The following is a 23,163-nucleotide window of genomic DNA, read 5'->3' on the forward strand; positions in this document are numbered from 1 at the left end:
ATCATTAAAGAAACGCAAATCGAAACCACAATTAGATACCATCTCACTCCAGTTAGAATGGCGATCATTAAAAATTCTTGAAACAACAGACGCTGGTGAGGGTGCACAGAAATAGGAACGCTTTTACACTGTTGGTGAGAGTGCAAATTAGTTCAATCATTGTGGAAGACAGTGTGGTTATTCCTCAAGGATCTAGAACCAGAAATACCACTTGACCCAGCAATCCCAGTACTGCCCAAAGGATTATAAATCATTCTGCTATAAAGACACATGCACATGTATGTTTATTGCAGCACTATTTACAATAGTAAAGACTTGGAACCAATCCAAATGCTTATCAATGATAGACTGGATAAAGAAAATGTGGCACATATACACCATGAAATACTATACAGCCATAAAAAAGAATGAGTTCACATCCTTTGCAGGGACATGGAAAAGCTGGAAGCCATCATTCTCAGCAAACTAACACAGGAACAAAAAAACTAAACACCATGTGTTCTCACTCATAAGTAGGAGTTGGACAATGAGAACACATGGACACAGAGAGAGGAACATCACACACTAGGGCCTGTCAGTGGGGTGGGGGGTTAGGGGGAAAGTAGAGGGAGAGCATTAGGACAAATACCTAATGCATGTGGGGCTTAAAACCTAGATGATGGGCTAATAGGTGCAGTAAACCACCGTGACACATGTATACCTATGTAACAAACCTGCACATTCTGAACATGTACCCCAGAAGTTAAAGTAAAATAAAAAAATTTTTTTAAATCTATTAATATATCTGATATAAAAGCTTAAGATTTTAAAATATTCTATCAATGAGGTAAAAGGTTCAAAAGGTGAAAAATGTGGGTATATAAATTAACCCAAGTTAAAGATTAAGATAGGAATTACTTAAGAGAAACATAGAAGAGAAAATGAGGGGAAAAAGAGCACAGAATTTGAAAATAAGAAATATGCATGAAGAATAAAACTGTCAGGAGTGAGGACCAAGGAAAATCCTTCGGTTTGTATTCTGCTCCAAGGGCAGGGAATTGGGTTCTCTCTGATTTATCTCTTTCCACCAATTCATAATTCATGCTGTGGCAGGCCAGGTCTCACTAACAACTATTTCAGTACTGACTGAGTGGTTAAGTTAAATATTGAAAGCCAGTGCCCTTCTACAAAGGCTGGGATATAACAAAAACCCACCAAGATTTTGGCTTAGGCCTTTCCTGGGCCTTAAAGCATGACAAAAGAACGAAGGAATTCTTAACAGGACCCATTCAGGATTAAACAAGTTTTATTGTGGGTCTGAAGAAACTCCCCAGGCCTCCACAAACAAGTTTATTGGGGGTCTGAAGGAACTCCTCAAACCTCCATGATTTAGCAGGAGACAAGATAAGGTCAATCACCCCAGCACGTGGACCCATTTAGATGAAGTAAATGTACTGAGGCTCCAGAGGAAGGTCTTCAGGACTCAGACCTTAGTTATAGATTAAAAGAAGTTAATCACTTATGTCTTTAGATGATGCACACTTATATGTAGACAAATAGCTTAGGAAAACTGTACAAGCTTTGGAAAACTGTAATTTTGAGTTGGTCTGGTGATAATTTCCAGGTCTTCTCCCTGTAACCAGTTACAGAAATAAAAACTCTCCTCCTCCCCAGTTCATCTGCATCTTGTTATTGTGCTGCGAGAAATAGCAGCCTGACCCTCAGTTTGGCCTGGGATCAAAATGTGGCACACAAGCCAGGAAGTAAGGAGAGTGCTGCATTCAGCAGCTGGCAACTTGCTACGAGACAGTCTTCAGGAGGATCCCGGCAGCTGCTGGGTGAGGTCTCCCCAACGTCCTTTTCACTACTGGGAAAAAACAGAGATCAGGAGGAGATGCGCTCAAAGGGTGAGTTAACCAGATTCTACGCCAGGAGCCTACCGTTTTGGTATCTGGGCTTGGTAAGCCGTTTGTCTGGTACCGCCAAGGGAAGCAATAAGTCTCGCTCATATACCTGCTTTGCATTTTGATTGAGATCAGGTTTTGGGTTGGTTCTGAGCCTGTTTTGCCTGAGTGCACTTCCCCTTGTGTTGTTCAAAATTTATCTCCACTTGTTTGTGTATCTGTCTTATTCCTTTTGCTACCATGTAAACTTGAAAATGGGAGTTATAGGGTACATTCCTGCTGAGAGGCCTCTAGGAAGGATTTTTTTTTTTTTTTAAGTAGTTCGTTGGTGAAAAGTCAGCTTAATGAAAGCTAACATCCAAGATATGTATATGTATGTGTGCATGTGTACATGTTTGTATTTAAAAGGCCTCCATGGTTTTGTTTTCATTTATCTCCTAGGACCTTGTGTTTTTGAGAAAAGGTGGGGTTTTTTTCTTCTCAGTTAACTGAATTCTGTTTTCTTCATTAATAACTATTACAACAAAAGCTACTGTGAGGTTTTTAAGAAAATTCAGTGTAATTTAGACACTTAGAAATGTCTTTGTTTACGGAAAAAAAAAAAATGTAAGTGCATTGTAAAAGCCTCACATGGTCTAGCCTCAGAATAATTCTCCGTCTTTGAAAACCCAGGATTCAGTGTAGGACCTGCCCGGAACTCAAAGATCCAGTTAAAAGATAGGGAAAAGGAGGTCTTCTGAATCTATAAAATGTACTTCTATTGGCATGTCTAATACATCTGTGTATTTATGTCTTGTGTACACCGTTTCATGACTGAAAATATATAAAAGTTCCGATTAATTGGCTCAAAGAAAAATAAAAGCACTTAAATACTTTAACAACAAAAAGGAAAGACTAGTCAAATGCTTTTTCAAATTTCTGTGACTTAAGTAAAACCTTTAATAAATAAGCTAGCTTTAAAAATTATTGGTAAAGTAATATTAAAAATATCTTAAGAGTTGCTAGCATACATTTTTGTTTGCAGTTATTAATCAAGGAATTTCATACTTATCTCTTCCAAATACTATAAGATATTTGGCATAGAGGCTACAAAACTATAACTCAGCCCAGAACAGAATGATCTTTACTTGCATAATTTTTAATAAACAAAACATTAATATTGGTTTAATGAATATAGCTACATTTTGAACTATTTAGTAAAATACCCTAACTTCTAATCCTGTGGTCTTAGGCAGTCTAGACTACAAACATGAAGGAAGTTTGTTCTGAGGAAGGACTGTTATCATCTTTGTTTCAGTGCTAAACTATAAACTAAGTTAATGAATAAGAATAGTTTGGAGGTTAGAAGCAAGATGGAGTCAGTTAGGTCAGATCATTTTTGCTGTCTGAGTTATAATTTTGCAGTGGTGGTTTTATAACTTTAAATGATGACTTTTGCAATTTTCATAAATAATCTAGGTAAATGATTAAAACAAATAATTAGATAAATGTAATGGGATAAATACTCATACACAAACTTGTCATTATTTGGGTGTTTCCCAATAAAAATATATTGTAGGAAAATGTTCTTTCTAAAGATTGTATCCTTTTTAAAGGGTAAGTAATTTTTGTCTAATTCAAAGCTTATTTAAAGGTTATATATAAAACAAGGTAAAAGAAATCAGGAAATAAGAGAGATATAAAGAAAGTGATAAAAATAAAGAGTTTGAAAAAGCATTGGTAAAATTAAAATATCTTCAAAAGTGTCAACATTTGGCCTAAATTATGCAGGTAAAATATTAGGTTTGCTAAATGCTTTAGGTCATAAACTGCTTCTTTGACTTAAAAATTGTTAATTTATTTTAGAGAATTAAATGCCAGATAAGGCCTGGGACACATGGAGTTAGACACTGGAATAAGTAAGACCTTATCTACACTTCTGTGTGGGTCCTAGGCTCCACACCTAGTACGTAATTAAATCACAGAATTACCAAGGTTTTCACCATAAGTAAAGGTTTCTAAGAGTTAACAGTGTAACATGTATTTAAGACTATTGAAGAAACAGTTTACATGCAAGGTGTGTAAGGAAAGTAAAATACACTTTTGGTTAAAAGATTGTAAGGAGGCACGAGAATGTGGATTTTTGCCTTTTAAAGGTTAAAGGATTGTTTTAAGTGAGTAAAATACAGATGAAGGTTTAAGCAAGCTGTGGAAGGTTAATTGTAAAGGAAATTCTTTGTGTAAAGATATTGGTTAGAGTTAAAGTAGTATCATCCAGTTTTTCTGTAAATTGAGCATTAAAATGAAAGCACAATGGATTTCTCTTAGCGCTCTAAACTGCTCTTTAACAAAAATTGTAAAGGGTTATAAAAGATCTATAAAAATCTTACTTTATGATCAAACATTAAAATTGAGTAAATATATCTGTAAGGATTTATTAAGAATTGGGTTTAACATTAATAGTACACAAATGTAAAAGTAAAATTTGGCTTATTTGGTGTAAAAATCATGCAGAAAGCATTGTCAAAAATGAGATGGTGTTTGGTTTTCTTTAGGCTGTATTTGTATAAATATGTTATTGGTATGTGTTCCAAAATCATGTGAAACTCCTATCATTCTGATATGTCTTAGTGTACATTTTCAGTAATAATTATAACTGTTATGTTAAATTATTGTGTGCCACAGAGGTAACAGATCTCCTTGTCGATTGTTGTCTTGTTTTGGTCCTCTTTAGAAGGTGCTCTTGAATGCAGGTTTCTAATAACTTTGGAGATTATGACATCGGTATAGAGGAAAAACATTCAGGACTCTTGAAGAACTAAGATATTCATTAATATCAAGCAGGATGGGAATTAACTGCATGAACTGAACTGATAGGAGACTGAAGTGATCTTTTTGACTTTTTGCTTAAAATGCTGCTGATCCTTTGTTTTGCTTTTCAGAGTCAAGGAAGCTTTTCTTTTGTGCTACTAACAGCTTTTAACAATTAAATAAAGTATACTCCTATGAACAAAATTTGGAGTATGTTTGTTTCTCTCTGGTCCCTCTAGAATTTGGAAACTATCTGTGAATATTCTTAATTCAGGGCAATATAATTATTTGCGTAAGTGCAATAAAAATCTGTTTTCTTTTGTAACATGTCACAGTTGGAACACCTGGTTATTTTAACAAGGCTTTGACTGGAATGGTACGCTCTTGCTTAAGGAATCAAACAACTTATGGAGCCAATAAAGCCCTTGGAAACCTGGCCTCATATTTTGTGTACACAGTCCCTGTACAGGGTTTCTGATGTGTGGTAAGTATAGAATGTCACTTTCTGACGGGTCAGGAGCCCCAAGTTATCTTGGAACCTCAAGAGGAGAGGAAGTCACCCAACTCATAAGTATTTGATGGAACAAATCCATGACTGGGTTCATCTTTAAAAAAGTCTTATCCCGGATTCCTTCTATGGAACAAAGTTCCATCAAAGACAATATAAAAGGCCTATGTGAAAAATAATTATTCTTGCAGCACTGTATATAAATAATCAGACCAAGTATAATAATGCAAACCAGTCCTACCATGATTTGTCTTTTAATAAAAATAGGAAACTGAAGAAAGAAAAAACATTTTTCAAAAAATATAGTACACCTGTTGTTAAATTCTAGTCTTGCGTGATGTTTTTCCTATGATTTCAGCATCTGTGTCACCTGGGAACTCAGAGATGCAGGTTCTCAGGCTCTACTGAGACAGAGTCTGTGGGTGGGAATCGGAAATCTGTGCTTTAACAAGCCCTGGGGGATACCGATGATGCTAATGTTTAAGATGTCTGGTTTACATGATCTTCACTATTGCATTTTCACTTAATCAAGTATTGCTGGAATACAGACTCTAAAGTCAGATGACATAGATCTGAATCTCAGCTCTACCCCTTAAAGATGCTTTATGACCTTGTACATGTTACTCGGCCTCTTTACACCACAGTTTCCTCTTTTGTTAAAGGGAGATGGCATCCTCGTTGATAAGCCCCCTGCCCACTGTGTCTTCCCTCTCCTCCCCTTCTTCACAGAGTTAGAGGAGTTAGATTCCTCACATTTCTGTATGTACTTCAGTGGTTCTCCTGCACTTTCAGAAAGCAATCAGACTCCCAGCCATGGCATCCAAGGCCTCTCAAGACTATCCAGCACATTCCTTACCATTCATTTCTCTCCTTGCTGCTTTCACACCAGCAGGACTAAATGCCTTACAGCTGACTTCCAAGGGGAGCCACATCATTTCAAATTGTCACTTGCCTGGTCTGTGGCTCATTCTGGATCACTCCTCTACCACCCAGAACACCACCAGCCATCCCTTCAGATCCCACCTCTTCAGTGAAGCTCCCGCAACATCCTCTCTTCTCTTTCCCGTCTTCTGCAGAAACAATCAGTTCTTCCACTGGATTATTACCCCATCTGACACATAAACCAGTTATGAGACTGAAGCTCCTTGAGGGTGAGAGGCATTTTCTCAGGCCTTTGACAGGAAGCACAGTAGCTGACACACAGAAGCATGCTCTCACTTAGCTTTTCCTCACAGAAGGGGTGAGAAAAATGGGAAGTGAGATGCTAGTGGACTTATCTGAATCTTCCACTAGGCTATAAGCTTTGTGAGAGTGGCAACACTGTCTCACACAGTGGTCCCCAACCTTTTTGTTAGATTCTCATAAGGAACACGCAACCCAGATCTCTCGCACAACACACAGTTCATGGTAGGGTTCATGTTCCTATGCAAATGTAATGCGGGAATACTCACCGCTGCTCACCTCCTACTGAGTGATCCAGTTCCTAACAGGCTACAGACTGGTGCCCGGACCATGGCCGAGCCTTGGGGATCCCTGGTCTAAAACATTTTATCACTGTGTCTCCGATGCTACCTCAGTGCCGATTACACAATAAATGCCCAGATATTGATTGAATAAATGAATAATGGAAATTTAACGATCAGCACCAAAATGGAGTCACTTCTTCATGAGAAGGCAGGAAATAGAATTGGATGAGGAATATTATTTACTGTGACATCAAGCACTGCCTATAAATGATCTCATGTATCCTCCCAATTTGTGCAAGTTGGAATTTATGGTGCCTCTGTAAGAGAGGATAAAGCTGAGACAAAACAGTGGAAGTAATTCACCAAAGGTTAAACTAAGGTCAGAGGTCAGATTTGAAGTCAAGTCGGTCTGAAATAAAAAATTCTGCTAAATTACTTGAAACTGTTTTCCCTAAGAAACTTATTACTTCAGTAGTAGGAATAAGGGACAATGCCAGTAACTGGATGCCAGAGAGAAAAACGTGAGAGTGACCAAAAAAAAAGGAACAAAAGCATGGGAGATTTGGGTGATTGCAGTGAATCAATGAAATCAATGACCTAAGAGAAACAAAGGGGAAAGTCAAAATGGGGAATAAAATATAAGGAAAAGGAGCCCAGGGAGGACAGCCAATGACAAAAGCTGAGCTCAAGGAGCCTGTTAAGGGCAGGAAATGCTCAACAGTTTTGGAAACAATTTGAACACTATCAAAAGCAAACCCACAGAGCCTTTCTGCAACTTCAGCACCTCCGACTGCTAAGCAAGTTACAGTAAAATCCAGAAGTAGGGCAGAAGCGCAGCTCTGCGTGGGAGTTCAAAGCCACGTCAGCTCCAGGCCAGGGGGATTGCCCTGAGTGGGGACAGCCAGGGACCTATGCAGGGTGTGAGTGTTTCATCAGAAGCGAGCAGGGACACAGTCCCCAGGGCACAGTCAGCTGGAGCACACTGTCCTCATATCAGGGAGCTGGAGGAGGAATGAGGAAAAATATAAAGCGAAGATGATAGTACAAGCAACAGCTTTATGATTCTAGGGCTTCAAATATGACTTAAGATTTGAAGGGCGGGAAGGATGCAGATGAGTGCAGAGGGGAGAAGAGGGTCTTTTAGGAGGAAAAACACCAGGAGCAAAGGCGATAGAGTGGGAATTATTGCTAAGGGTGTGTGAGCATGCAAGCATCTGTGCAAGCGGTGAGGAAAATTGACTGGGATACCTATAATACATTTGCCTTGGGAAATGAAAGGAAACAGGACTAAATATATACTTAAAAAAAATCTCTAGCCTAATTTGGACTGAAGTGTTACATGGAGTATATCTTTCAGATCATAGCATTAGTTTAAAACTAAATGTAATTTTAGAGAACCTCCAGCATAAACACCTCATAAAATGGGACCAGTCAGTTTATGTGGCTTGATACGGAAGTTTGAAACTAAGAACAATACATTTTTTGTTGTTAAATGCTAAATGAGTTAAAGAATAGTGTTTACTATTAGGGCATTTCTGGGAAATACAAGGCCTCTCTCCCTCCCTCTTCCCCCCCCCCCCCTTCCTCTGTCTCTCCCTCCCTCCTTCCCTCCTTCCCTTCCTTTCTTCTTCTCTTCCTTCCTCTCTTCTCTCTTACCCTTCCTTCCTCCGTCTTCTCTCTCTTCCTTCTTTCCTTCCTTCTTTCTTTCCTCCATTACTATGTACTAAATACCAACTGTATGCCAAGCGCATAATAAAGGAACATGACTGGCATGATCATTGACTAAATGCAGCTTCTCCAGTAAGAGATGAGAGGGTGGGAGTTGTGGGGGTTGAGGCTGGTGCAAGGCTGCCTCTGTCCAATTCAATAAGCTTGATTTGGCTCTTTTTCGTCCAAGTAAGACGAGGCTCAGTAGGTTGTACTCAGCTTTCATTTCTATTTCTGAGTTTATTAAATAACTTTCCATAAAAATAGCTAAGCTTAACAAGAATTAAAATGATGCAAGCAGTTTGTAGATTAGTAAATGTAGTGACAAAACATGTGGGAAGGGTTCAGTCTCTGTAATAATTACAAGAAAAACAGTTTAAAACAAGTATTGCATATTTATTGAATTAGTTAAAAAAATAAATTTATTTAACATAATTATATATAAAATAACGAATTAGTTCAACCACTTTGGAGAGCTATCTGGCAGTGTAAGAGCTACAGGATTCATTATACCTATGATTTAGTCCTCTCATTTTGACCATATATTTTAAGAAAAAATAAACAAATAAAAGGTGAAAAATCACAAATAATACTGCTTGTGATAGTTTCAAAACTTGAACAAGCTCCAGAGAACTGGCAATTTCCATGGCTGCCTTGGTATTCCCTAGAGCTTCTGTCCAATATCCAGTCTTCACTCTCATCCTCCCTAATCCATCTTCCAGAGGACATATTTTCTCATGAAAGTATCTAATAAAACTCAATATACTCATTATATAATTATTTTAAAAGTCAATACAAATAGAAAGTGGCTATTTACATGTCAAAACTGTTCTCTCTTTATAAGTGAATTCATTACAGGTTGGCTCATTTAAATGACAAATCTCCTCTAGCATTTACCAGTGTGATTTTTAGAGTAATTATTTGACAGAGGCTGGGAACAGAAAAGGGTCTACAGAACTACCTGATAAAATATCATCAGATATTAAAACCAAACTCCACTTAAATGATTAAAAAGACAAAGAGGAAGTTGAATTTTAGTATCACATGCAACACAGGGATTCCTCAACCTATGATAACATGAGCAGCCTGTGAGAGTCACCAAGGCGTAGGCACATGAGGACGTGAGGAAAGCCCTGGGCCCACATTTTCCCAAGGTCCTTCTGCAGACAATACTTCTGGAAATGGTAGTAGTGTCCTTTGCTTCCCAAAGGGTTTGGGGGCCAAACTAATCTGAGGACAACTTGGAAAAACAAAGCAAAAATGTTGGCTTCTCACAAGATTTGGGATTCTGTGTATTTCCAAGAGGGGAAACTGCACTGAAGCAGTTCTCAAATTTGTTAAAGGAATCCTGTTTGCCAGAAGCATCTGGAGGGTTGATGTCAGGTAGAAGCCACTTAAGAGAACACTGGGATTTGTATTTAAATTAACTTTGTGAGAAAAACATTCTGTAAAACTTTAAACAAATGATAATTACACTTGTAATCCTAGCACTTTGGGAAGCCAAGGCAGGCAGATCGCCTGAGCTCAGGAGTTCTTGACCAACCTGACCAACAAGGTAAAACCCTGCCTCTACTAAAGTACAAAAAAAAAAAAAAAGAAAAGAAAAAAGAAATTATCTGGGCATGGTGATGGGCGCCTGTAGTCCCAGCTCCTTGAGAGGCTGAGGCATAATAATTGCTTGAACCCAGGAGGCAGAGGTTCCAGTTAGCCGAAAACGCACCACTGCCCTCCAGCCTGGGTGACAGGGCAAGGCTCAGTCTTAAAAAAAAAAAAGCTAACTACATTTATTATGTTTTGTCCTCTGATCTTTAATATTTTACAAAGTTGTAGTCATTGTATACATACTATTTCATACTTAATTTTTTGCTTGACACAGTATTCCATTATTCTTTATTATTTCCAAGTGTTGACACAGTTAACATTGCTATCATTTAAAATATTATATATCTACAATTTTGAAACAGCATAAAGCACACAACTATTCTCAATTCATTTCAATAGACATGTATTACTAACTGTTTAGAATCTGAGGTTCTTGACACCTTTCCTGCCGCAAAACATCTCAGGGGTAAAATACATTCTCATCACCAATATTGGCTCACTCTGGCAATTGTTTCAGAGTCTTCTGGGTTAGAGGAGGGCTGGGGTGGGGGTTGTAATTGCTAAGGGACTCATAACCACACATGATTTTCATTGCCCCTCTCCACTACTGTCCTAGTTGAGAATCTCTGTCTTAGACTTCTTAAGAATTTCACAAAAAGTCAGATATAGATACATAGACACACATATGCAGGTGCACACACAATACTGTAACATAAAGCTGGGTGTGAGGTAAGATGAGGTCATATTAAAATACATAAATAAATAAATAAAAGTCCTAGGATGCTCCACAGAGAAGAAAAATGACTTCTACTTGGAATATTTGGAATGAATTTTAAGGAAAACATAGTCTTTTCCTCCATTTTTTCCCTTATCCCACAAATTCAGTTCATCAGCAAGTCCTTCAAAATGTAACAATAGAGAATGCTTACTGAGTGCTTACTCTGCCATGGACTTTTAAAAGTGCTTTATAAGTATTAACTTCAGTCTTCATCATATCCCTATAAGTAGATGTCCTCTATCTGATCTTACAGACAGACAAACTGAGGCATAATGAAGTTCAGTAAGTTGCTAAAGATCCCACAATTAGCGGTAGAGCTTGGATGAGCCCAGGGAGTCTAAGTCCAGAACCTGCATCTCCATCCCTACGCCATTGGCTCCCATCAGTCACATCCCTCTACTTCTTTTCAAACCCACTCCCTCCACTCTGATGAAACCACCATCATCTTCTGCTTGGATTTGTGAAATGGCTTCTGAAAGGCCCTTCTTGCTTCCCCACCTTCCCCCTTTGTTAATCCATTCTCCCTGTGTCATCCTGGGTGATCTTTCTAAAATATATGCCACTTGTTGTTTAAACTCCTTCAGTATCTCCTATCTCACCTAGAGTAAAATCCAAGTTTCCTACCAAGATCCAGTGAACAAAAACCCTGCATCCCCTGACTTCTACCCATCTCCACCACCTCACCTCACACTAGGCTCCATACACTTTGGCTCCTTTTTTTCTTCCAGATCTTTCCCTACTCTGGGACTTCTCACTTGCTCCCCTCTGCCTGGTATAACATTCCCCAGACTCCTCCCATGGCATGCTCCTCAGCTTCACAGACCTCCCTATCTGAAATGCATCCCTGTGTTCACTCTCACATCATACTCATTTCCTCTGTAGTACTTTTCTCGAAAGTATTGTTAATTGTTCACTTATTAATAAATTGTCCCCACTAAACTATAAACTCCCTGAAGACAGGGTCTGTCTTATTCACTCGTGTTTTCTCAGCAGCTAGCACAGTTCCTGGCGTATAGTTGGTGCTCAATAAATATTTCCTGAATAATGAATGAATTAAGAGTAGAAATGTAAAAATAAAATGCCAAATTGAATTCTCATGTGCCAAAGTGGCTCATAGCTGCCTCAGGTTGAACGTGCCTTAAAACAAAGTAGAAAACCAGGAAACACAGCAGTCTCATTTATGCTTTCTAGACTGTGTGGCACAGCATCATGGAACAAAAACATGAAATAAATATCGGAGACCTAGAGCTTCAGAATTTTCTGAAGACCTAGTGCTTCAGAATTTTTTTGACTTATTTTACAAGCTATCACAAGAGACTATATAGGCCAGGCGCGGTGGCTTACACCTGTAATCCCAGCACTTTTGGGAGGCTGAAGCGCATGGATAACGAGGTCAGGAGATCGAGACCATCCTGGCTAACACGGTGAAACCCCGTATCTACTAAAAACACACAAAAAAATTAGCAGGGCCTGGTGGTGGGCACCTGTAGTCCCAGCTACTCAAGAGGCTGAGGCAGGAGAATGGTGTGAACCTGGGAGGCAGAGCTTGCAGTGGGCCGAGATTGCGCCACTGCACTCCAGCCTGGGTGACAGACCGAGACTCCATCTAAAAAAAAAAAAAAAAGAATATATATAACAAGAGGAGGAGACAGAGAAGTAGGAGAAGAGGAGGAAGGAGAGGAGGAGAAGGAGAATGAAAGAGACAGAGAGAAGGGGAGGAAATGCTAATATTTATTCATTAGGTCCTGTTCTAAATGCTTTTATGTATAAACTCATTTACTTCTTATAACAACTGCTAGGGTTATCTGTCCCGGCATAATTAACTATCCCTAATACTAGTGACTGAAACAAAAGGCATTTTCATTATAGCTCGCAGTTATGTCATGTAGGAGTCTGAGCAGAGCTGGGATGGACCATTTGTCTGTTTTGCACAGCATTTACTTGGTGATCTTCAGCCAGACTGGTAGGGAGGTCTAACATGTCCTCATTCCCATGCCAGGAGCCTTAGTGGTGATGGCTGAAGGCTGGGCTCTACTGAGCCTTTCCTCCTCTCCCTCTCCATGTGGTGTCTCCAGAGTAGCTGGACTTCTTACATGGAAGCTCAGGGCTCCAAGAGACCAAGGAAGAGTTGCCAGTTGTCATAAAGGCTAGGTCCAGAGCTAACACACCATCCCTTCTATATTACTTCATCAGTAAAAGCAGTCACAGCCCAGCCCAGATTTGGAGAGTGGAGAAATAAACACCAAATAAACACCAGCACTTTTTTGGTTATTTTTTGGGACAGCATCTTGCTTTGTGACCCAGGCTGGAGTGCAGCGGTGCAATCTTGGCTCACTGCAACCTCCACCTCTCAGGTTCAAGCAATCCTCCTACCTCTGCCTCCTGAATAGCTGGGACTACAGTGGTGTGCCACCATGTACAACTAATTTTTGTATTTTTGTATTTTTTTTTTTTTTTTTTTTTTTAGTAAAGACGGGGTTTCACCATGTTGGCCAGGCTGGTCTGGAACTCCTGGGCTCAAGTGATCCTCCTGCTTCGGCCTGCCAAAGTGTTGGGATTACAGGCATGAGCCATTGGGCCCAACCTAAACACCCTCCTTGATGAGAAAAGAGGCAATGAATTTGTGGCCACCTTTAATCTGCCATAATAATCCTATCATTTCTAGTCTTCAGGTGAAACTACTGAAAGCACAGAGAATTGGTAGGCCCAGACAAGCCTCTGCCTTAATTTCTACACTGGTCAAGTGACGGTAGTTAATTCCTTTCATAACTGTTTTACAGAGTAAACCAGGAGATAAATATTGAGTAACAATCATGTACAATATGCTTATGTACAATAGTGCTCACCGTTGTAGAAGGAAAAATTAAGGATAACAACCCAGTTTCTTACTCTACATGTGAAAATTATTTGAAAATTTTAAAAACATCCTCTCTCTCTCTCTCTATATATATATATATATATATATATGAAACTATTATCTGATCTATTCTAAATAACCCCCTGTAAGAAACATGAAATTTAGCTTCAAGAGATCAAGGTGCTGATCTCTACGAGTGGCTGTGGGACCCTGAAGAAGTCACTTCACCTTCCTGTGTCTCTTTGCCTGTAAAACAAAGGATTACAGTAGATGACTTCTAGGCTTCCTCCAAAATTTGGGTATCTGATTCAAAGTTTTAAAAATGCTTTTGTGTTACTATTCACATTTGCTGTGGGATGGGTTCCCCCACCTACAACAGCTACCTTGTCCTAGTTCCAGCAGAGAAGTCTTGTCTGTTCTTGGTTGGAATGCAGCCGCCCTTACAGTAGGAAAGGCTGCCTGATTCCCCCTTTGTAGCAGGTACATTCAAAGACACACAGAGGTATCTTTGTCCAGTGGCACCAGAAGTCAATGTTCCCAAGAGCATGTGGAATATGTAGACATTTTATTATCTCAGGGAATATAATATGTCCTATAAAAATGCCCTCTGTTCCCTGCTTTTCCTCCCCTTTTAAGAGTATAGCTGGAGAATCAAAATAGTTATCACAGGAAAACAACATCAAACTTTCATTTTCCAAGGTAGTTACCACAACAAATGCACATTCTTGCTTTGGGCTTTGAAGAGTTCCCTTCATTTCCTCTGTTACTGGCTATCAGTGGGTTTGGGTATGACACACCTTCTCTCTCACTCACAGCCATAAAGGTAAAGGGTACTGAGAGAGAGTAAGCCATGACTCATTTTTGCATCTTTTGGTTTTTGATCAAATGCCAACAGATGGCAAGAGATAAATAAATGAGTCTTCAATAATGGGGTATGTGGAAACCGGTAACATTTGATGGGTAATTATTCAAGTTTCATTATTAATTTTCCTCTTCCTAAAATTATAAATAAATGTAGCACAATAGGCAAAGGACACTATCCTAAACTATCTGGGAGGAGAAAGAAATTGCCTTCCCAGCAGCACTATTCAAATCTGCATGCAATTTACTCACACATATTCAAGTAGGAGGTAAGGTAATAACTGCTTACCATAAAACCTTGGGGTTTCAGATCATCATGGCAAATGCACATTATTTGTGTAACAAATTATAGAAAGAGTTTCTCTTTTTAGATGCATTCATTTTCTGTCCTTAAAAGCAACAGAAAGGGGAAAATGCTTTCTAAAATGACCAATATCAGCATCTTATGCAACCTAATAGTATATAGAGTTGGAAAGAACATGAGAGAAACCGGCCCCCTCATTTTACAAAGAAAGTAAACTATGATTCAGAGATAAATGACTTGCCCAAGAAAACAGAGGCAATGGGTAGTCAGGCCCAAACTAGTCAGGCCTCCTGAGTCTCATCACAGAGCCCTTTCCAGCATCCATGATACTTCTGGAAGAGGTAGCCTTGGCGTTTATTCCATTATTGCCCTGGACCATGACATTTTGAGGAGAGACAGAAGATGAAACAGCAGTCCTCCTTTATAAGCATGGTATCTGAAATGCAGCAGGTGCTTATAGGCATCTATGGAATGAATATATCAAAAGTGCATCACTTTGGACCAAAAAAAAATAATACTCTGACCTAACAACCAGAGCCAAAAAAAGTCATAAGGATGATAGCAAGTGGGAGTGTGTTCTCCAAGTGTTCCTTGATGTAATTCTCACCACTTCAACAATATTTTAAACTCTGTATGAGCTGAAGTTATGTCATTTATATGTTTTCCTTCCTTCACACCCGAATATCAGGAATGCTGTTAAAAATTCCACATTTTCGGTCCCCAAATCAGGACATATGATGTGAAAAGGAGTTTTTCACTGCTTCTTGAGGTGGTGAGCTGTCTAGCAGATGGAACCGTTGTTGTTTTAACAGCTCTATTGACATATAATTCCCATACCATACATTCAGTTATTCAAAGTGTACGATTCGGTGGCTCACCAACTTGTGCCACCATCATTCCAATACATTCTAGAGCATTTTTGTCATCTCAAAAAGAAATCCCATATCTCATAGCCTTAATTTCAACCTCCACCCACCCTATGTCCCAGCCACTCACAACCACTCACTTACTTTCTGTCCCTATAGATTTGCCTGTTCTGGACTTTTCATATAAATAGAACCACACAATATTTAGTCCTTTGTGACTGGTTTCCTTCAGCTGGCATGATGTTTCTAAAGGCCCATTTGTGTTGAACATGTATCAGTACTTCATTTATTCTTATGGCCAAATAATATTCCATTATATGGATATAGTACGGTTTATTTATTCATTTATCTTTGATGGACATTTGGGTTGCTTACACTTTTTGGCTGTTATGAGTAATGCTAACAGATTTTTTGGAGAATACAACTTTCATTTCTCTTATGTATATAGCTAGGAGTGGAATTGCTGAATTATTAGCAGATGGTTTTAATGTAGAAATATTTGAGTTAATGAAATATTTTCTATGAATTATGAAGGAAGTTAGACCCAATAATTGAAACAAGATCCATCTCATGTATATTGATGCCAAGCCTAAGGGAGGAATTTATTCATTTTTTTTCAACTGGTTTAAGCCCAGAGTCAATCCTTGCCATTTCTCTATTGTAGAAAATCCTTGTTGTAGATAGATGACCCTATTGTGGACAGGTGCACATTTTCCAAGTATACCTCTCTCTCTACTCAATAAATCCATAGAATGATTCTGAAAATGCATACTTAATATTAGGAATGTCACAGAGCTATGAATATATATATATTTGAATATATATATATGTGTGTGTGTGTGTATATATATATATTTCACCTCAGACCTCCTCAGGCAGAAGAAGACAAGAGAAAGACTATATTTCTCATTTTCTTAAAGAGATATGAGCCATCTGGATAAAATCAACAAAACTTTATATTCTAAAGTTGCAAATAAAATTATTAATAGCAGTCACATTTAAAGAACAGTAGAGATGTATGTATTATAGACACACTCTATTGAAATTCTATTCAAATTCAATGTGAACTCTATGTTTGTGTCCATTTAATACAATCTAAAGGCTGGCATTACTGTTTTAAAGTTATAATAGAATTGTATAGTTTATATACTCTTGTTTTCAAAAATCATCTGCTCATATGTTTGACTTAATTGAGAATTAGTTTTTGATCAGTAGCACATCCCTCACCCAATGTGTGGCATTATTTATTTGGCAAAATACGATCCACTTCATAATGGTCTGCTTTATGACATAGCTTCCAGGAACTCACTGTGGTAAAAACTGGGGACTTTCTGCACCACTTGTGTTGGACTGTACCTTCCCTGATCTTACCATCAGCTCAGTTGAAGGTGACTCCCCATTATCTTATCAAGGTAGCACTGGCAAGAATGTGAGGTGGTGACCCTGAGGATGGTGGCTCAGACTCTTACCACCAAAAAGTACCTGCTAGGGATAAGACTGTGCTCTTTACACCTCTCTTCCGAGAAAAATTTTAAAACTTTGTTAACTGTTATTTACCCAGCTGTTTTAATCTCCCTGGCTGTTGATCTTCAACTTTTGATAATGTAACTGAAAAGTCAGACACTTTACTTTGTATTCAATGCTCTGAATGTCAGACCTTAATCCGAACACACTGGATCCTAAGGTCTTAGCTCAACTATCTAATGGCCTTCACACTAATAATAATCCAGAGTTCCTTCTCAATTAGGAATCTATAAAATACGATGTCGGCCTATTTTATCTATCATAATCAGGATTATTATATTCAATTCAAAGGTCCTGTGACACAGGCAAAGAAGATCACTTTGGAATGCCTGGATTCAAGCCCTGGCTCTGCCATTTGAAAAATGAATACTTTGGCTAAGTCACAATGAATCAGAACCACAGTTTACTCTTTTACAAGTTGGAGGTAATTATAGTGTGGCAGAGACAACATAGATGTGTTCACCAAATCCCATCTTATTTTCCTTTTTCTGGACAGCAAAAAGACAACATTTCTCAGCCTTCCTTGCAGTGAGCTTGGAGCCAGGAGAACTGGGCTATGAAGAAGGAGATTTAATTCCTAAAATACCCCCACTGGGAGCTCCAACTCTCTCTCCTTCTGCTACGGTAAGCTCAGAGGCCATGTGTTGAGATGTTTTCTGTATTTTCTTAGATTTTTTATTTTTCTGTGTGACATCCATCAATCACAGGCCAACTAATGGCCAAAGCTGTTTACATCTCCCCTGCGATCCAGCTTTTACCAGCACAAAAAAATCAAATCACAAACAAAACAATCCTGAGTCCATACCTCCTACTGCTCTCTTTATCTAACTCTCACATACCGAGCCACAATTTTCCCTGCCCTAAATCACCCAGGGCTGGGTGCCAGAAAACTAGGGCCCAAAACCCACCTCTAGTAGCCCAGCGCACCCCAACATTATTCCAACTATCCAATCCTAAGATGCTTCGCCTGCCCTGCCTTGCCTTTCCATGAGAAAACATGAGGAAGCCTCTGGGCCAGACCTTCCCCTCGTGCCTGCTTCTGCCTCCTGACTGACTCTGTGCTTCCCCACGTCGTCCTATGTGGTGCCCTGTACTTCCCATTTCCAGAGGACCTGGGGAACTATAAGCTTTTCTTCCAATGGCATTGACCATTCCATGTTATCACTCAGTCATCTTTATAAATTAAGACCCAGAACCAAATTAAGATAATGGTTTCGTAAGATGAAGAATCTTTGCTGACCAGCATTGGACTTGTATGACAGGGTGATCAACATTTGTTTTGCTAAAACACTGAAATTTTAGCAGTTCTTTGTTTCTGCAACTTAGTTGAACATGTCCCGAGCAATACAAAATCCTTACTTTCAAAGTTATTCTAACGATTAGGAAAAAAAAAAACCAAATGTATATAAAGTACGTAACAGTTCATAGTACAACGTAGGAACTCAAAACATGGTAATTATTATTATAATTGTTATTCAACAACAATCCCTAAAAATACTATATGTAAATAAAGCAAACCTGTTTCTCTATTACCCCATCAGGTAGAAAAAGAAAAACAGATTTTTCACCAAATATAGAAGATATGTTTGAGACATTCTGACTTAAAACAGAAATTTTGGTGTTAAAAAATTACACTTTGGCAGTTTGTTCAGAGACAGGGAGTCAACCTTCAGAGAAGCTAAAAACAAGGATAAAAACTTACTCATTGGGAGTGGCACTCTGTCCTAGACATTACAGGCAGAAAACAGTAGTGACTTCGAAGGAAGCCCATATCAAAAGACAAGCACAGATGCTCTAAATTATAGTCACTGTTTTGCTTCCAGTTTCTTCTCACATGGACAATCTACATAGCCAGGAATCAGCAGCATTTATTAAGAGGTGCATAGCCAGTCACTCTGTGCATCTCTTCACACTTATAAAGCACCCACAAACATCCTAATAGCCATATGAGATGATCAGGTAAGTCATTTGCTATTAGTACACAGAGAAGTGAGTTTCCTGTGTAGAATGGTAAATTACGCCCTCCCTCTTTCCACTTCCCTTTCCACTTGCATTTTCCATATGGACTCCAAGAACTTAGAGATTATATTTTTCTCCAAATGTAAAATCAGGAAAAGTTTATAGGCAATGGATGTCATTAGAATCCACACAGATAATTTACAAACTTGCTGCTAACAGTGAATCCATGGGCCAGGAGCATCAACATCACTTGGAGCTTAGAAATATGGAATCTCAGGCCCCACCCCAGACCTACTAAGTCAGATTCTGAATTTCAACAAAATATCCAGGTAGTTTCTGTACACATTAAAATTTGAGTAGCATTGCTCTAGAAGAGTATCTGTAATTGCGTGACTGAAATTTGGGGACCTCTAAATTGAATCAAGAAAATAGCATGTAGACTCAGAGAAAACAAGAGTAGAGTGCAGTTGCAACTAATAAGCCTGAATAAAAGTAAAGTTTATTCTATCTGAAAGTAGAAGCTGTTAATGGAAGAGAAACAGGCTGCTTAGAATCTAGACAAGCATAACCCAAAAAGCAACATTTTCCTTGTGTCTTCTTCACTATTTAGCAAAGATGACCCTCTGATCTACAAATCTGTATATTTATTTTAAGAGATGATGAGTGCATTTGACCATCAAGTTCGGTATCCCATGTAATCTACTTATAAACAGATTTTATGTGTTCCATGTAACTTTCTGATTATAATTTAACTGCCCATATCATGTAGATTTTCTAAATGGAGAGACTGACCAATCAGACCAAAACATTCTAGAATGGCTATCTATGCTCAAAATCTGATTGAGTGTGGTTAGGACAAACAAGTCTACTTGAATAAACAGAGGCATAAAGTCATTAAGTAACTTGACTAAGTTATGAAGTGACAGAAACAGGATTTTAACCCAGGCAGTTCAGTACCACAGCAGAGAGTGCTCTCTTGATCACCATGCTACGTGGCCTTCATCTTGTCTCTCAACAATTGTTACACATTGGCCTCTTCCGATTTCCCCCACCCATCATTTTTAGATTAAGTTCAAAAACACAAGCAGATCTAAGGTGCCAGGAACTAGAACTTTTGATATGACCAAGACATTAAAGCCTCAAGCCTAAGTAGGTGACATTTTCTCCTATGTGGCTGAGGATGCTCCCTTGGGGTTTGCAGGTTAAACCACAGATGTGCTGGATCCTAAGAAGTCATTCTCTAACTTGTACCTCCTCAGACTTCTTCCTCTGGTCTTGAGAATGAAATTATTCAGATGCCAATGCCAAAGGGGGCTAGAAAAAAGACAGGGGACAGAGTTCACTTTGCTTGAGGCTTAGGTAAAGAGGAGCCTAATTAACTCAACAAATAACTCTACTAGGGTTTATACCAAAAGTTTTATAGAAATATACAACATGCTTTGCATTACCAGGATCTCTATATTTCTCTTGGAATCAACACAGGAAGTGGCAGCAGCTGCACAGAACTCAAGGATTTTTCAACCCTGGATAAGTGGTTTGCAATCCTTTGTCTACCCCAGCACATCTGTGAAATACAACACATTTCCTTAAGTTACAGTGGCTCACTTCCAATAAGATTTATAAAAGACTACATGTTTCCACTGCTTTCCAGCAGAAAATAATAAAGCTGTGTTTTTCAGTGCTTTTTATGCTAAATATTAATACATGTCATTGCCCTAGGGAGAAAAATCAATTTCCATAAAAATGAGAAGCAATGTGAGACTTCATATCAACTTAAACTAAACCTGAACACTTGGTATGCTTCTATGTCCCTTCTGCTTCTTGTCAATATCAAAGAAACAAAAGTGTTATCAAAAAGGCAAAAACTAATATATGCAGTGACTTAGTTCATTCTGTGTTTGTTAGAAAAGTAACAGGATTTATTTTATTATGCATTTAAAATGTATGTAATCAATTCCCCCATTATTTTCAAATAGTTTCTAGCTAGCTAGCTAGCTAGCTGTCACTCTCTAGAAGACTCTTAGGACTACTTTCTGAGGGTCAGAAGGAAGTTATTTGCATATGATCACCCAACAAATGAAAATGCTAACATCTGGTGTTAACTAATTTATTTATAAATGTTGACCATGGCAGTTGATGAGTTCTGATGAGTTCATTTACTGTTTATAAAAATTGTATAAGCGTCTATTAACTTAATATTTTTTAAAAGTAGATTTAGAATTTCCAAAACATGTAAAATTAAACAAGTCACCTATTTTTAATTTAATATGGAGCACTAAAAGTTTACAAAACTTGAGTGTACTTCTGACAGTTTATTTACTATTTTATTAATTTTTTGAACCATGTTTACTTTTTTCAAGGGTTTAAGAGTTTAAAGAAGCATAAAATGATCTATTCATGAGCAATCAATTGAGGTGCAAGACACTATAAGGAACTGTAAGAGATATTCATGAAACACTGAGGGGAGACCAGAGAGTCTACCACATCAAAATGAAATTCAACAACAGTGATGCTGGCCAGGAAATTTGAAGGAAGGCAAGCACAATTGTAAAAGAGGAGAGCTAAATGGCATAGATTAATCAATAAAAGTATTGATTAATGAAAAGAATCAATGTATAGCAGCATAAGAAATATGCTACAGTTATGACAACTGTAATGCATGATATTTAGGATAAAAGTTAAATACAATTCAATGAATATAATAATTTTATTAATAACTACTACTATCAGCTAGAGAGAGTTTATGTTATGACTTATATAACTAAAATGTAAAGCAGAAATAGGCATCTTTATATCTAAATATTGGTGCCAAGCAATTATTGCTTTAAGATAATTTTCAAGGACTTGCTGAACCAAATCACTGAATCACCAAATTGTTGTCCAGAATTTAACAAATTGTCACATAAGTTTACTTTTCCACCAAGTACCTGTTTCCCATACCATTGTTAAGGATGAGTAGTGTTTTTTTAATTAAAAATTTTCCAATTTGCTAAGCAACAAAACTTTATTATTTTAATTTCTCTTTTATTTCCAGTGAAATTGAATAGCTTTCTGCATATTTCTTAGACTTTAATATTTGTTTTAGAAATTTCCTGCTTGTGCCCCCACCAAGTTTTCCATTGGAATAATCATTTTTATCTTATTGGCCTAAAGAAACATTCGTATATTCTGGCTATTTATATACCATCTATGTTAAAACATTTTTCATGATTAGAAATTTTCTTTTTAATTGTTTTAAATAGTTCTATTCTATTTAAGAGGCAAGTGCTATCATTTGAATGTCTCCTCCAAAATGCATGTTGAAATTCAATTGCTCTTGTGATGATATTAAAATGTGGAACCCTTAAAAGCTGATTAGGCCATGAATATTCCACATTCATGAATGGATTAATGTCATTATCTCATGAGTGAATGAGAATAGGTTATTATAAAAGCGCATTTGGCCCCCTCTTGCTCTTTCTTGCTTTAACCTCACTTGTCCTTCTGCCTTCCACCATTAAATGACATGACATGAAGGCCCTTGAAAGATGCGAGCACCATGTTCTTGTACTTCCCAGCCTCCAGAACCATGTGACAAAGAAATTTCTTCTCAAACAGGCAACCTACAGAATGGGAGAACATGTTTGCAATCTATCCATCTGATAAAGGGCTAATATCCAGAATCCACAAGGAACTTAAACAAATTTACAAGAAAAAACAAACCCATCAAAAAGTGGCAGAAGGATATGAACAAACACTTCTCAAAAGAAGACATTTATGCAGCCAACAAACATATGAAAAAAAGCTCATTATCGCTAGTCATTAGGGAAATGAAAATCAAAACCACAATGAGATACCATCTCACGCCAGTTAGAATGGCGATCATTAAAACGCAGGAAACAACAGATGCTGGGAAGATGTGAAGAAGTAGGAATGCTTTTACACTGTTGGTGGGAGTGTAAATTAGTTAAACCACTGTGGAAGATAGTGTGGCGATTCCTCAAGGACCTAGAACAAGAAATACCATTTGACCCAGCAATCCCATTACTGAGTATATACTCAAAGGATTATAAATCATT

The 23,163-nt window shown here is 38.0% G+C and overlaps 1 long non-coding RNA gene across 3 annotated transcripts; it reads left to right on the forward strand.

Moving 5' to 3' along the window:
- The first annotated feature begins 1,607 nt into the window (after positions 1-1,607).
- LOC103880073 lies at positions 1,608-22,694 on the forward strand. Of its 3 annotated transcripts, none has more exons than XR_002518848.2 (3): positions 1,608-1,886; positions 17,643-20,900; positions 21,466-22,694. It is a non-coding gene; the product is annotated as an uncharacterized LOC103880073 (long non-coding RNA). The 3 variants fall into 3 exon arrangements; XR_640936.4 differs by having other exon boundaries at positions 17,643-17,770; positions 20,825-22,694; XR_004179907.1 differs by having other exon boundaries at positions 17,643-17,770.
- Positions 22,695-23,163: the final 469 nt, after the last annotated feature.

The sequence above is a fragment of the Papio anubis genome, chromosome 1, assembly GCF_008728515.1.
Source record: "Papio anubis isolate 15944 chromosome 1, Panubis1.0, whole genome shotgun sequence".
NCBI lineage: Eukaryota > Metazoa > Chordata > Mammalia > Primates > Cercopithecidae > Papio > Papio anubis.